Raw genomic sequence first — 15,644 nt, 5'->3', positions numbered from 1 at the left:
CTATCTATCTAGCTCTCCCTCTATACTTCCTTTTGGATAAACAGACATATTAGGCAAGCATTTTGGAGCTTTCACCTAAATAACTACAGGTGGTGAGATAAGCTGCACAATATAATTGACCTTTCAGTATATTGTTGCACACACACCATCTATTTAGCAAATGCCCTTGTTATCAACAGCAGCCTTTTAAACTCACCTGAGCTAACAGGTATGTGAGCTGGTTACTCTGCTGCGCTTAAAATTTCTTTTTTGGTTTGCTACAATGCCTTTTCTGAAACGTTGTCTCCCTCTGCTGGAACACTGACTTCTTTCATTTAATGCCTGCAGACTATAAAAGAGAAACCAACCCAAAAAGTTTGGTTGATTAGTTTGTGGCATTCTTTTAAACTGTTGCTTATGGCGGTCTCTGTGAGCTTCTCAGTGACATTCAGCCATCCAGGTATCCCGCCTGCAGTAGACGGAATGTGGCAATGGAACGCTGGCTGCGCGTGTCATAATAGGCTCTGAGCCTTTATATACCTGCGCACAGCAGCAGCCACCTTCAGTCTGCTGCTGGACAGCCAGCAGCAGCAGCAGCAGGAGAGGTAATTAATCAGCAACCCTCCTGCTAAGGGTAGACAGCTGCTCGTTCCACCCCCCCCCCGCCTTAATTGGTTCTCCTCCCTTCCAACGGTGTTGAGGCGGGTGGGAACAGCCGGGGGTTGAGGGTACTGTGCTAAAAGAGGTGGAGTTATGCAGATCTAAAACGCGTGGATTGCAGCAGCAGCAAGCCGAAAAGTGCAGGCATGTGAGGGATCTAGAGGTTGACAGCATGTCTTCTTAACGGGAGTCCAGGTGGCCATCTCCACAAATGGACTTTTCAGAATCCTTGGGTGGCACCGTAGTCGGAAACCAATTCTGGTTATCGCTTCTCGGCCTTTTGGCTAAGATCAAGTGTAGTATCTGTTCTTATCAGTTTAATATCTGATACGTCCCCTATCTGGGGACCATATATTAAATGGATTTTTAGAACAGGGAGATGGAAAAAGAGCTTGCTCTGTCCACTCCACGCATTGACCTGGTATTGCAGTATCTCCAGGACCGGTGCACCCCTTCTTTAATGCAGTTTCTAAAATCAGAAAGAATTGAATTCAATGCTTTTTGTTCATTTTGCTTGTTTGTCGGATTTTGGGATGAACTCTTTGGCTTTGCTTTTCTTCTCCTCATTGGATTTTTCATGTTAAAAGTTGCAGAAGCCAGATGACAAGCTCATTTTGGTTCAACTTCAGCAACTGTGCATTGCATTGCCATGTAATGTAATGTAATGCAATGCTATCTATCTAGCTCTCCCTCTATACTTCCTTTTGGATAAACAGACATATTAGGCAAGCATTTTGGAGCTTTCACCTAAATAACTACAGGTGGTGAGATAAGCTGCACAATATAATTGACCTTTCAGTATATTGTTGCACACACACCATCTATTTAGCAAATGCCCTTGTTATCAACAGCAGCCTTTTAAACTCACCTGAGCTAACAGGTATGTGAGCTGGTTACTCTGCTGCGCTTAAAATTTATTTTTTGGTTTGCTACAATGCCTTTTCTGAAACGTTGTCTCCCTCTGCTGGAACACTGACTTCTTTCATTTAATGCCTGCAGACTATAAAAGAGAAACCAACCCAAAAAGTTTGGTTGATTAGTCTGTGGCATTCTTTTAAACTGTTGCTTATGGCGGTCTCTGTGAGCTTCTCAGTGACATTCAGCCATCCAGGTATCCCGCCTGCAGTAGACGGAATGTGGCAATGGAACGCTGGCTGCGCGTGTCATAATAGGCTCTGAGCCTTTATATACCTGCGCACAGCAGCAGCCACCTTCAGTCTGCTGCTGGACAGCCAGCAGCAGCAGCAGCAGGAGAGGTAATTAATCAGCAACCCTCCTGCTAAGGGTAGACAGCTGCTCGTTCCACCCCCCCCCCCGCCTTAATTGGTTCTCCTCCCTTCCAACGGTGTTGAGGCGGGTGGGAACAGCCGGGGGTTGAGGGTACTGTGCTAAAAGAGGTGGAGTTATGCAGATCTAAAACGCGTGGATTGCAGCAGCAGCAAGCCGAAAAGTGCAGGCATGTGAGGGATCTAGAGGTTGACAGCATGTCTTCTTAACGGGAGTCCAGGTGGCCATCTCCACAAATGGACTTTTCAGAATCCTTGGGTGGCACCGTAGTCGGAAACCAATTCTGGTTATCGCTTCTCGGCCTTTTGGCTAAGATCAAGTGTAGTATCTGTTTTTATCAGTTTAATATCTGATACGTCCCCTATCTGGGGACCATATATTAAATGGATTTTTAGAACAGGGAGAAGGAAAAAGAGCTTGCTCTGTCCACTCCACGCATTGACCTGGTATTGCAGTATCTCCAGGACCGGTGCACCCCTTCTTTAATGCAGTTTCTAAAATCAGAAAGAATTGAATTCAATGCTTTTTGTTCATTTTGCTTGTTTGTCGGATTTTGGGATGGACTCTTTGGCTTTGCTTTTCTTCTCCTCATTGGATTTTTCATGTTAAAAGTTGCAGAAGCCAGATGACAAGCTCATTTTGGTTCAACTTCAGCAACTGTGCATTGCATTGCCATGTAATGTAATGTAATGCAATGCTATCTATCTAGCTCTCCCTCTATACTTCCTTTTGGATAAACAGACATATTAGGCAAGCATTTTGGAGCTTTCACCTAAATAACTACAGGTGGTGAGATAAGCTGCACAATATAATTGACCTTTCAGTATATTGTTGCACACACACCATCTATTTAGCAAATGCCCTTGTTATCAACAGCAGCCTTTTAAACTCACCTGAGCTAACAGGTATGTGAGCTGGTTACTCTGCTGCGCTTAAAATTTCTTTTTTGGTTTGCTACAATGCCTTTTCTGAAACGTTGTCTCCCTCTGCTGGAACACTGACTTCTTTCATTTAATGCCTGCAGACTATAAAAGAGAAACCAACCCAAAAAGTTTGGTTGATTAGTCTGTGGCATTCTTTTAAACTGTTGCTTATGGCGGTCTCTGTGAGCTTCTCAGTGACATTCAGCCATCCAGGTATCCCGCCTGCAGTAGACGGAATGTGGCAATGGAACGCTGGCTGCGCATGTCATAATAGGCTCTGAGCCTTTATATACCTGCGCACAGCAGCAGCCACCTTCAGTCTGCTGCTGGACAGCCAGCAGCAGCAGCAGGAGAGGTAATTAATCAGCAACCCTCCTGCTAAGGGTAGACAGCTGCTCGTTCCACCCCCCCCCCGCCTTAATTGGTTCTCCTCCCTTCCAACGGTGTTGAGGCGGGTGGGAACAGCCGGGGGTTGAGGGTACTGTGCTAAAAGAGGTGGAGTTATGCAGATCTAAAACGCGTGGATTGCAGCAGCAGCAAGCCGAAAAGTGCAGGCATGTGAGGGATCTAGAGGTTGACAGCATGTCTTCTTAACGGGAGTCCAGGTGGCCATCTCCACAAATGGACTTTTCAGAATCCTTGGGTGGCACCGTAGTCGGAAACCAATTCTGGTTATCGCTTCTCGGCCTTTTGGCTAAGATCAAGTGTAGTATCTGTTCTTATCAGTTTAATATCTGATACGTCCCCTATCTGGGGACCATATATTAAATGGATTTTTAGAACAGGGAGATGGAAAAAGAGCTTGCTCTGTCCACTCCACGCATTGACCTGGTATTGCAGTATCTCCAGGACCGGTGCACCCCTTCTTTAATGCAGTTTCTAAAATCAGAAAGAATTGAATTCAATGCTTTTTGTTCATTTTGCTTGTTTGTCGGATTTTGGGATGGACTCTTTGGCTTTGCTTTTCTTCTCCTCATTGGATTTTTCATGTTAAAAGTTGCAGAAGCCAGATGACAAGCTCATTTTGGTTCAACTTCAGCAACTGTGCATTGCATTGCCATGTAATGTAATGTAATGCAATGCTATCTATCTAGCTCTCCCTCTATACTTCCTTTTGGATAAACAGACATATTAGGCAAGCATTTTGGAGCTTTCACCTAAATAACTACAGGTGGTGAGATAAGCTGCACAATATAATTGACCTTTCAGTATATTGTTGCACACACACCATCTATTTAGCAAATGCCCTTGTTATCAACAGCAGCCTTTTAAACTCACCTGAGCTAACAGGTATGTGAGCTGGTTACTCTGCTGCGCTTAAAATTTCTTTTTTGGTTTGCTACAATGCCTTTTCTGAAACGTTGTCTCCCTCTGCTGGAACACTGACTTCTTTCATTTAATGCCTGCAGACTATAAAAGAGAAACCAACCCAAAAAGTTTGGTTGATTAGTCTGTGGCATTCTTTTAAACTGTTGCTTATGGCGGTCTCTGTGAGCTTCTCAGTGACATTCAGCCATCCAGGTATCCCGCCTGCAGTAGACGGAATGTGGCAATGGAACGCTGGCTGCGCGTGTCATAATAGGCTCTGAGCCTTTATATACCTGCGCACAGCAGCAGCCACCTTCAGTCTGCTGCTGGGCAGCCAGCAGCAGCAGCAGCAGGAGAGGTAATTAATCAGCAACCCTCCTGCTAAGGGTAGACAGCTGCTCGTTCCACCCCCCCCCCGCCTTAATTGGTTCTCCTCCCTTCCAACGGTGTTGAGGCGGGTGGGAACAGCCCGGGGTTGAGGGTACTGTGCTAAAAGAGGTGGAGTTATGCAGATCTAAAACGCGTGGATTGCAGCAGCAGCAAGCCGAAAAGTGCAGGCATGTGAGGGATCTAGAGGTTGACAGCATGTCTTCTTAACGGGAGTCCAGGTGGCCATCTCCACAAATGGACTTTTCAGAATCCTTGGGTGGCATCGTAGTCGAAAACCAATTCTGGTTATCGCTTCTCGGCCTTTTGGCTAAGATCAAGTGTAGTATCTGTTCTTATCAGTTTAATATCTGATACGTCCCCTATCTGGGGACCATATATTAAATGGATTTTTAGAACAGGGAGATGGAAAAAGAGCTTGCTCTGTCCACTCCACGCATTGACCTGGTATTGCAGTATCTCCAGGACCGGTGCACCCCTTCTTTAATGCAGTTTCTAAAATCAGAAAGAATTGAATTCAATGCTTTTTGTTCATTTTGCTTGTTTGTCGGATTTTGGGATGGACTCTTTGGCTTTGCTTTTCTTCTCCTCATTGGATTTTTCATGTTAAAAGTTGCAGAAGCCAGATGACAAGCTCATTTTGGTTCAACTTCAGCAACTGTGCATTGCATTGCCATGTAATGTAATGTAATGCAATGCTATCTATCTAGCTCTCCCTCTATACTTCCTTTTGGATAAACAGACATATTAGGCAAGCATTTTGGAGCTTTCACCTAAATAACTACAGGTGGTGAGATAAGCTGCACAATATAATTGACCTTTCAGTATATTGTTGCACACACACCATCTATTTAGCAAATGCCCTTGTTATCAACAGCAGCCTTTTAAACTCACCTGAGCTAACAGGTATGTGAGCTGGTTACTCTGCTGCGCTTAAAATTTCTTTTTTGGTTTGCTACAATGCCTTTTCTGAAACGTTGTCTCCCTCTGCTGGAACACTGACTTCTTTCATTTAATGCCTGCAGACTATAAAAGAGAAACCAACCCAAAAAGTTTGGTTGATTAGTCTGTGGCATTCTTTTAAACTGTTGCTTATGGCGGTCTCTGTGAGCTTCTCAGTGACATTCAGCCATCCAGGTATCCCGCCTGCAGTAGACGGAATGTGGCAATGGAACGCTGGCTGCGCGTGTCATAATAGGCTCTGAGCCTTTATATACCTGCGCACAGCAGCAGCCACCTTCAGTCTGCTGCTGGACAGCCAGCAGCAGCAGCAGGAGAGGTAATTAATCAGCAACCCTCCTGCTAAGGGTAGACAGCTGCTCGTTCCACCCCCCCCCCCGCCTTAATTGGTTCTCCTCCCTTCCAACGGTGTTGAGGCGGGTGGGAACAGCCGGGGGTTGAGGGTACTGTGCTAAAAGAGGTGGAGTTATGCAGATCTAAAACGCGTGGATTGCAGCAGCAGCAAGCCGAAAAGTGCAGGCATGTGAGGGATCTAGAGGTTGACAGCATGTCTTCTTAACGGGAGTCCAGGTGGCCATCTCCACAAATGGACTTTTCAGAATCCTTGGGTGGCACCGTAGTCGGAAACCAATTCTGGTTATCGCTTCTCGGCCTTTTGGCTAAGATCAAGTGTAGTATCTGTTCTTTTAAGAACACAAGAGCTACGATCTACACTTGATGAGAGCGATCGAACTCGGAAGGAGAAGAGCTTCGGAGCCCAGCTGACATCAGAGAACGAAGGCGGATATCGGTGGGAGGAAGAAGTTCTAAAGAATCCAGAAGAAGACGAAGACTCGGAGAAGAATCGGGCTGTCCTGTGGAATCTTCGAGGAAGAAAATCATCGAGACAAAGACCTTTCGGGGAATTTGTCCAGAACACGACGGGAGAAGAATCTGCATAGCTCCACCCATTCCGGGAAGAGTTCCAGATCCAGCTCCAAGAAGTAACTGCAGGAGGAAAGCCATGGCAAGCGCTGCGAGGAAGGCCGAAAAGAAGAGCCTGGAGCTGGGGACAGCCAGGAGGGCCCAGCCAGGAGCCGATTCTGACCCCAAGGACTCTGCCTCCACGACTGGCCAGCAGAAGGGACCCCAGAAGCCCCGCCACGAAGCTCCAGCCCTGGAGCCATGGATGCGGCAGACGGTGGCCCTGAAGCTGAAGGAAGTGGATGGGAGGGTGCCGGACATGTCCTCGGACGTGTTCTGCCAGAAGATGCTGCTGGATCGAGGCTTCTCCAGGTCGGACACCCTCAGCATCCAGACCTTCTTGACGGGGATCTTCTTCGTCACCTTCGCCACTGTGAACACCTGCAGGAGGTTCTGGGAAATGGTAAGCGCAAAAGGACCGGATAATTCTTTCTCTGCCTTTACAGGTAGCTGCCCTATCCAGAGGGATGAAAGGAGGATCACGGTCTCCATGCGCAACCCGCACACCCCAGGCCAAGACATCTGTACCTTCCTGAGACGCTTCTGTTTGGTTGTGAAGGAACCCTCTCACATCCTGAATGGACTCGGCTTCTGGACAGGTAAGTGGTCGGTGACCGTTAGACTTCACAGGGACCTGGCGTACTCAGACGGACTTCGGCACCTGCCCCCGACATTCTCCCTGGGCAACTCCTACGGCCTCATCTATTACCCGGACATGCCGCGGAACTGCAGGAGATGCGGCAAGAACGGCCACGAGATGAAGGACTGCAAGGAGGATGCCTGCAGGATTTGTCGAGTGACGGGACACAGCTCGAAGGACTGCCCGAAGAAGACGTCCTGCAACCTGTGTGGGCTGGCGGCTCATCTGTACAAGGATTGCCCCAGGCGTGAGAGATCCTGGGCATCGGTGGTTGCGACGACCCCAGCTACGGAGGACAAGGCCCCGACGACCAGGCCTGTGAAGGTCAAGGACGCGACGACCAAGGCCACAGCGGCCAAGGCCGAGACGACCAAGGCCAAAGCGGTCAAGGAGTCGGTGGCCAAAGCCCCAGCGACGGTCCCAGCAGCTCCGAAGCAGAAGAAAAAGTCAAAGGAGGGTAAGAGTTCTGTCACCCCTCTCTCGATCCCTCCCCCTGCCACCCCCGTCCAATCCCCCCCCACCCCGGCCACCCCTGCTGAGGATTCCACTTCCTCTTCCTCCTTCCCCTACTCCTCAGCAGGTGTCCTTTCCCCTGCCCCGACAGCCACTCTCCCTCCCCAGACCATGGTAGCGGTGGAATTAACCTTTCCTCCACCCGCCGCTATCTATTCCGAGGAGGATTTTCCCCTTCTTGTCTCCCCAGTTCCAACCCGGGGAAAGAGGAAGGTGGAGGACAGCCCTGCTACTGAATCCTCCAAAAAGAAGATTCTGGATTTCGTAGGCGAAAAGGAGGATACCCTCCCTGAGCCAGAAGAGATGGAGCACATGGTTGAGACCCTGGTGGCCGAGCCAGAAGAGGAGGAACTGGTGGACGCCGAGATTGAGGCCGCGCTGCTTGACCAGATGGAGGAAGAGGGCCTGCTGGTGATCCCGTCACCAGCAGTCAACACCGACGAGGGACCACCCGACCGGAGTGGTAACTAAGGTGTATTGCCTGTGCTAACTTTTTCTTTTTTCCCTACATGATGGCTAATATTAACTTATTTTCCATTAATGTCAGGAGCATCAAGGACAAGTTCAGACGTCAGACTATTTATGCCTTCCTTACTTCCCAGTTGTGTGATGTTTATATGTTGCAGGAATGTTCCCTTCCCTCCTCTAGGTCCTTCAAACATCTGGCCAGGGAGTGGTCCCACGGTCCATCCTACTGGTCCGGTGGGGGTGACTGCAAGTCTGCGGGGGTCGCAATTCTGATCAGGGGGGGCGCATTCACGCTTGAGTCCGTCCAGGAGCTCATCTGCGGCAGGGCTCTTGTTGTAGATGGCAACTGGGCGGGGGAACCTGTCAGGTTCATCAACGTGTATGCGTCCCCACTGAAGAATGAGCGTTTGGAGCTTTTCCAGACCCTGCGGCTTCAGCTTGCCACCACCAGGACCTTAGTGATGGCCGGGGATTTCAACTGCCCCATCGAGGAGGACGGTCGTAGTTCTGGCACATCTGCCAAGTTGGACATCACGTCCAAGCTGCTCATCGAGATGGTAACCGAGGCCTCTCTTCAGGACGTGGTGGGCTCCATGGGGAGAGGCTCCACGAACTATTCGTGGAGCCGACCCGATGGCTCACTCCGCTCCAGGATTGACTTTGTGTTCACCTCTCGGGCAGTCAGGCAGAGTAGGCACTCGATGGTCTCCTGCTTCTTCTCCGACCACAGAGCCATTCACTTACAAGGTGTCCTCGGCGACGGTTTTCCGTCCGGCCCCGGCTCCTGGAAGCTGAATTGTGCTCTGCTGGCTCAGGATGAAGTCGTGGAGGAGCTGAGAGCAGCCTACGCAATGTGGCAGTCCTACAAGGGTAGCTTCCAAACAGTCTCTGATTGGTGGGAATATGTTAAACTTGAGTTTCGCTGTTTCTTTCAGGCCAAGGGTCGACAACAGGAGTGTGAGAAGAGGAGGGACTTCAGAGGGCTGCAGCGCGAGCTGCGGTCGCTGCAGGACCTTCTTCACTGCGGCTGGGACGTGAGGGAGGAGCTGGAGGAGACCAAGAAGAGCCTGAAAAGGCACTTTGAGGAGGAGTCCAAGCGAATCATCTTCCGTTCCAAAGTGGAGAATCTGGAGAAGGGTGAGAAATGTAACTCATTCTTTTTCAGGAAACTTCATGCCGGTCACACGCCCCTGAACGAGCTGCGAGACGAGAGCGGAAACATGCGACGTGGGAAGGAGGACGTGATGAGGGTCGTCAGCGACTTCTACAGCGAACTCTACTCCCACAAGACTACCGACCCCGACGCTGCTGATAAGTTCCTGTCAGGTATCACTAACCATCTTGATCCTGCGGGCACGGCAGCCTTGGACAAACCTCTGATGGTGGGCGAATTGCTCTCTGCCGCTAAATCCTTTAGGACCGGCAGGACCCCGGGCAGTGATGGTCTTCCAGCGGAGCTCTATGTAGCGCTGGGAGACCTCATCTGTCCGGACCTGTTGGACCTGTACGAGGAGATGGTGGTGGAGGGTAGAATGCCTCCATCTTTGAGGGAAGGAATGGTCACGATCCTGTACAAGCGGAAGGGAGAGAGGTGCGACCTGAGGAATTGGCGTCCCATCACTCTGCTCAACGTGGACTACAAGATCCTGGCCAAGACGATGGCGACACGACTTAAGACGGTCATCGGACGGATCATCCACCCGGACCAGACCTGCGGCATCCCTGGACGTCGCATCGCAGACAGCCTCGCTCTCGTGCGGGACACGGTCGAGTACATCAAGGTCCGCCGCGCACACGCGGCCCTGGTCTCCTTGGATCAGGAGAAGGCCTTCGACCGGGTTTCCCACGAGTTCATGGGCCGAGCTCTGCACCGGTTAGGTTTGGGTAACATGTTTTGTTCGTATGTCCGTCTGATGTATTTTGATATCCACAGCTCGGTGTTGGTGAACGGCTGGAAGACTGACCCCTTCCCTGTCCTCTCTGGGGTCAGACAAGGCTGCCCTCTATCACCTCTTCTTTTTGTTTGTGTTATAGAACTCTTCGCAGAGGCTATCCGGCAGAATGGAGAGATCAGAGGGATCACCGCACCGGGTCCGGGACGACACGAGGTCAAGTGCTCGCTCTACATGGACGACGTCACCGTCTTCTGCGCTGATCGTGGTTCAGTCGACGCCCTCGTCCAGACGTGTGAGAGGTTCGGCCGGGCTTCAGGGGCCAAAGTCAACTGCAGGAAGTCGGAAGCCATGCTCTTCGGGGATTGGCAGCCGGCCTCCTCCGCCCCCTTCCCCTTCAACATTCAACCGGATTTCCTCAAGGTGCTGGGAGTCTGGTTCGGGAAGGAAGGAGCGGCCCTCAAGTCCTGGCAAGAACGCTTGGCCAAGGTGAAGCAACGGATCGGACTCTGGAGCCTCAGACACCTCACTTGTGAGGGTAAGGCACTCGTCCTGCGTAATGAGGTCCTGCCCGTCTTGCAGTACACGGCGCAGGCCTGGCCCCCACACGTCACTGTGTGCAGGGCCATTACTAGGACAGTGTTTCACTTTGTCTGGGGATCCAAGATGGACAGAGTCAGGCGGGCCGTCATGTACAAGGAGCCTCGCAAGGGTGGGAAGGGCGTTCCAGATATCCCCACCCTCCTGCGATCCTCTTTTGTGTGTGATTGTGTCCGCCGGACTTTGCAAGTCAAGAATGGCTCCGCGGGCAGGTCCATGTCTCGCTTCTTCCTGCTTCCTCTTTGGAGGCGACTCGGCTGGGACAAGTGGGACAGCTCCTTCCCCTACAACTGGACGACGCCATGGTTCTACGGAGACGTCGTTCGATTTGTGGGGGAGCATCAACTGGAGGGACTCAAGCCCGACTTGTGGAAGCCCAAAACTATCCACAAGCTAATCAGAGCCAAGGATGACGTGGAGAACATCACAGGACTTCACCAGGACACGCTGGAGACTGTGTGGACAAATGTGTCGTCTGACAGGCTGACCAACGGGCACAAGGACTTGTCGTGGATGGCGATTCAGGGCGGACTGCCCGTCCGGTCATTCATGCATGCCCGGACCCTGTGCAAGATCCGGTACTGCCCAAGGTGCCCCTTCGTGGAGGAAACATCTTTGCACACTTTTTGGGACTGCGGATTTGCACAGCGCCTATTGACTGCACTTGAGGACGACCTGAGGAACTCTGTCCCCAGGGCGAGCCTATCGCACCATTCTGTGCTTTACGGACTCTTCCCTGGGGTTCATACCGTCGGAGCCATCCAGGAGGCTTGGCGCCTTATGAACTGCTTCAAGGATGCCGTTTGGGTCGCCAGGAACCGGCTCATCTTGAGGAGGGAGAGGATGTCCATCCAGGACTGCCGCAGGCTGATCCACAGCCTGCTCAGAGACTATTCCATCATGGACGGTCCGGAGGACGAGGACGAGGACTAAACCCCTCCTCCCCCTCTCCCCTTATGTGTCTTGTCTTTCAATAAAGCTTCGGGCCTGTGATTTTCCCCTCCCCATCCCCTTTTTCCCAATCCCCATCCCTTATCACGGTTCGTCGTACTGTATTGATTGACATGCTTTTTCTTTCAGATTGAGTGTTTTGTGTAGCATAGGGGTGTGATGTGTCTAGTTAGTGCGTCGTATCCTCATGCTATGTAAATATGATGTAGAATTCTGTGTGTACTGGGCTGCGGCACTGTACACTGTCTGTTAACTTATTTTTTGTGCTAATAAAAGATATATTCAATCAAAAAATCTGTTCTTATCAGTTTAATATCTGATACGTCCCCTATCTGGGGACCATATATTAAATGGATTTTTAGAACAGGGAGATGGAAAAAGAGCTTGCTCTGTCCACTCCACGCATTGACCTGGTATTGCAGTATCTCCAGGACCGGTGCACCCCTTCTTTAATGCAGTTTCTAAAATCAGAAAGAATTGAATTCAATGCTTTTTGTTCATTTTGCTTGTTTGTCGGATTTTGGGATGGACTCTTTGGCTTTGCTTTTCTTCTCCTCATTGGATTTTTCATGTTAAAAGTTGCAGAAGCCAGATGACAAGCTCATTTTGGTTCAAGTTCAGCAACTGTGCATTGCATTGCCATGTAATGTAATGTAATGCAATGCTATCTATCTAGCTCTCCCTCTATACTTCCTTTTGGATAAACAGACATATTAGGCAAGCATTTTGGAGCTTTCACCTAAATAACTACAGGTGGTGAGATAAGCTGCACAATATAATTGACCTTTCAGTATATTGTTGCACACACACCATCTATTTAGCAAATGCCCTTGTTATCAACAGCAGCCTTTTAAACTCACCTGAGCTAACAGGTATGTGAGCTGGTTACTCTACTGCGCTTAAAATTTCTTTTTTGGTTTGCTACAATGCCTTTTCTGAAACGTTGTCTCCCTCTGCTGGAACACTGACTTCTTTCATTTAATGCCTGCAGACTATAAAAGAGAAACCAACCCAAACAGTTTGGTTGATTAGTCTGTGGCATTCTTTTAAACTGTTGCTTATGGCGGTCTCTGTGAGCTTCTCAGTGACATTCAGCCATCCAGGTATCCCGCCTGCAGTAGACGGAATGTGGCAATGGAACGCTGGCTGCGCGTGTCATAACAGGCTCTGAGCCTTTATATACCTGCGCACAGCAGCAGCCACCTTCAGTCTGCTGCTGGACAGCCAGCAGCAGCAGCAGCGGGAGAGGTAATTAATCAGCAACCCTCCTGCTAAGGGTAGACAGCTGCTCGTTCCACCCCCCCCCCCGCCTTAATTGGTTCTCCTCCCTTCCAACGGTGTTGAGGCGGGTGGGAACAGCCGGGGGTTGAGGGTACTGTGCTAAAAGAGGTGGAGTTATGCAGATCTAAAACGCGTGGATTGCAGCAGCAGCAAGCCGAAAAGTGCAGGCATGTGAGGGATCTAGAGGTTGACAGCATGTCTTCTTAACGGGAGTCCAGGTGGCCATCTCCACAAATGGACTTTTCAGAATCCTTGGGTGGCACCGTAGTCGGAAACCAATTCTGGTTATCGCTTCTCGGCCTTTTGGCTAAGATCAAGTGTAGTATCTGTTCTTATCAGTTTAATATCTGATACGTCCCCTATCTGGGGACCATATATTAAATGGATTTTTAGAACAGGGAGATGGAAAAAGAGCTTGCTCTGTCCACTCCACGCATTGACCTGGTATTGCAGTATCTCCAGGACCGGTGCACCCCTTCTTTAATGCAGTTTCTAAAATCAGAAAGAATTGAATTCAATGCTTTTTGTTCATTTTGCTTGTTTGTCGGATTTTGGGATGGACTCTTTGGCTTTGCTTTTCTTCTCCTCATTGGATTTTTCATGTTAAAAGTTGCAGAAGCCAGATGACAAGCTCATTTTGGTTCAACTTCAGCAACTGTGCATTGCATTGCCATGTAATGTAATGTAATGCAATGCTATCTATCTAGCTCTCCCTCTATACTTCCTTTTGGATAAACAGACATATTAGGCAAGCATTTTGGAGCTTTCACCTAAATAACTACAGGTGGTGAGATAAGCTGCACAATATAATTGACCTTTCAGTATATTGTTGCACACACACCATCTATTTAGCAAATGCCCTTGTTATCAACAGCAGCCTTTTAAACTCACCTGAGCTAACAGGTATGTGAGCTGGTTACTCTGCTGCGCTTAAAATTTCTTTTTTGGTTTGCTACAATGCCTTTTCTGAAACGTTGTCTCCCTCTGCTGGAACACTGACTTCTTTCATTTAATGCCTGCAGACTATAAAAGAGAAACCAACCCAAAAAGTTTGGTTGATTAGTCTGTGGCATTCTTTTAAACTGTTGCTTATGGCGGTCTCTGTGAGCTTCTCAGTGACATTCAGCCATCCAGGTATCCCGCCTGCAGTAGACGGAATGTGGCAATGGAACGCTGGCTGCGCGTGTCATAATAGGCTCTGAGCCTTTATATACCTGCGCACAGCAGCAGCCACCTTCAGTCTGCTGCTGGACAGCCAGCAGCAGCAGCAGCAGGAGAGGTAATTAATCAGCAACCCTCCTGCTAAGGGTAGACAGCTGCTCGTTCCACCCCCCCCCCGCCTTAATTGGTTCTCCTCCCTTCCAACGGTGTTGAGGCGGGTGGGAACAGCCGGGGGTTGAGGGTACTGTGCTAAAAGAGGTGGAGTTATGCAGATCTAAAACGCGTGGATTGCAGCAGCAGCAAGCCGAAAAGTGCAGGCTTGTGAGGGATCTAGAGGTTGACAGCATGTCTTCTTAACGGGAGTCCAGGTGGCCATCTCCACAAATGGACTTTTCAGAATCCTTGGGTGGCACCGTAGTCGGAAACCAATTCTGGTTATCGCTTCTCGGCCTTTTGGCTAAGATCAAGTGTAGTATCTGTTCTTATCAGTTTAATATCTGATACGTCCCCTATCTGGGGACCATATATTAAATGGATTTTTAGAACAGGGAGATGGAAAAAGAGCTTGCTCTGTCCACTCCACGCATTGACCTGGTATTGCAGTATCTCCAGGACCGGTGCACCCCTTCTTTAATGCAGTTTCTAAAATCAGAAAGAATTGAATTCAATGCTTTTTGTTCATTTTGCTTGTTTGTCGGATTTTGGGATGGACTCTTTGGCTTTGCTTTTCTTCTCCTCATTGGATTTTTCATGTTAAAAGTTGCAGAAGCCAGATGACAAGCTCATTTTGGTTCAACTTCAGCAACTGTGCATTGCATTGCCATGTAATGTAATGTAATGCAATGCTATCTATCTAGCTCTCCCTCTATACTTCCTTTTGGATAAACAGACATATTAGGCAAGCATTTTGGAGCTTTCACCTAAATAACTACAGGTGGTGAGATAAGCTGCACAATATAATTGACCTTTCAGTATATTGTTGCACACACACCATCTATTTAGCAAATGCCCTTGTTATCAACAGCAGCCTTTTAAACTCACCTGAGCTAACAGGTATGTGAGCTGGTTACTCTGCTGCGCTTAAAATTTCTTTTTTGGTTTGCAACAATGCCTTTTCTGAAACGTTGTCTCCCTCTGCTGGAACACTGACTTCTTTCATTTAATGCCTGCAGACTATAAAAGAGCAACCAACCCAAAAAGTTTGGTTGATTAGTCTGTGGCATTCTTTTAAACTGTTGCTTATGGCGGTCTCTGTGAGCTTCTCAGTGACATTCAGCCATCCAGGTATCCCGCCTGCAGTAGACGGAATGTGGCAATGGAACGCTGGCTGCGCGTGTCATAATAGGCTCTGAGCCTTTATATACCTGCGCACAGCAGCAGCCACCTTCAGTCTGCTGCTGGACAGCCAGCAGCAGCAGCAGCAGGAGAGGTAATTAATCAGCAACCCTCCTGCTAAGGGTAGACAGCTGCTCGTTCCACCCCCCCCCCGCCTTAATTGGTTCTCCTCCCTTCCAACGGTGTTGAGGCGGGTGGGAACAGCCGGGGGTTGAGGGTACTGTGCTAAAAGAGGTGGAGTTATGCAGATCTAAAACGCGTGGATTGCAGCAGCAGCAAGCCGAAAAGTGCAGGCATGTGAGGGATCTAGAGGTTGACAGCATGTCTTCTTAACGG

At 49.2% G+C, this 15,644-nt stretch overlaps 7 non-coding genes and 1 pseudogene across 7 annotated transcripts; all 8 read left to right on the top strand.

Annotated features, from left to right (window-relative positions):
• Positions 1–903: 903 nt before the first annotated feature.
• Positions 904–1,094, top strand: LOC141186338 (U2 spliceosomal RNA). The gene has a single exon (XR_012260626.1). It is a non-coding gene; the product is annotated as a U2 spliceosomal RNA (small nuclear RNA).
• A 1,121-nt stretch (positions 1,095–2,215) lies between these two features.
• Positions 2,216–2,406, top strand: LOC141185165 (U2 spliceosomal RNA). Its single transcript, XR_012259853.1, has one exon. It is a non-coding gene; the product is annotated as a U2 spliceosomal RNA (small nuclear RNA).
• Positions 2,407–3,523: 1,117 nt separating this feature from the next.
• LOC141186336 (U2 spliceosomal RNA) lies at positions 3,524–3,714 on the top strand. The gene has a single exon (XR_012260625.1). It is a non-coding gene; the product is annotated as a U2 spliceosomal RNA (small nuclear RNA).
• Positions 3,715–4,834: 1,120 nt separating this feature from the next.
• Positions 4,835–5,025, top strand: LOC141186335 (U2 spliceosomal RNA). The gene has a single exon (XR_012260624.1). It is a non-coding gene; the product is annotated as a U2 spliceosomal RNA (small nuclear RNA).
• Positions 5,026–6,143: 1,118 nt separating this feature from the next.
• On the top strand, positions 6,144–6,223 carry LOC141186040 (U2 spliceosomal RNA; annotated as a pseudogene).
• Positions 6,224–11,785: 5,562 nt separating this feature from the next.
• Positions 11,786–11,978, top strand: LOC141185682 (U2 spliceosomal RNA). Its single transcript, XR_012260318.1, has one exon. It is a non-coding gene; the product is annotated as a U2 spliceosomal RNA (small nuclear RNA).
• A 1,121-nt stretch (positions 11,979–13,099) lies between these two features.
• LOC141186333 (U2 spliceosomal RNA) lies at positions 13,100–13,290 on the top strand. Its single transcript, XR_012260622.1, has one exon. It is a non-coding gene; the product is annotated as a U2 spliceosomal RNA (small nuclear RNA).
• A 1,120-nt stretch (positions 13,291–14,410) lies between these two features.
• LOC141186332 (U2 spliceosomal RNA) lies at positions 14,411–14,601 on the top strand. The gene has a single exon (XR_012260621.1). It is a non-coding gene; the product is annotated as a U2 spliceosomal RNA (small nuclear RNA).
• Positions 14,602–15,644: the final 1,043 nt, after the last annotated feature.

This window comes from Phyllobates terribilis, unplaced genomic scaffold, assembly GCF_046119375.1.
Source record: "Phyllobates terribilis strain yellow unplaced genomic scaffold, ASM4611937v1 Scaffold_40__1_contigs__length_11209783, whole genome shotgun sequence".
Classification (NCBI taxonomy): domain Eukaryota; kingdom Metazoa; phylum Chordata; class Amphibia; order Anura; family Dendrobatidae; genus Phyllobates; species Phyllobates terribilis.
Note: the sequence above shows the minus strand (reverse complement) of the source record. Positions and strands in the feature narration are given on the sequence as shown.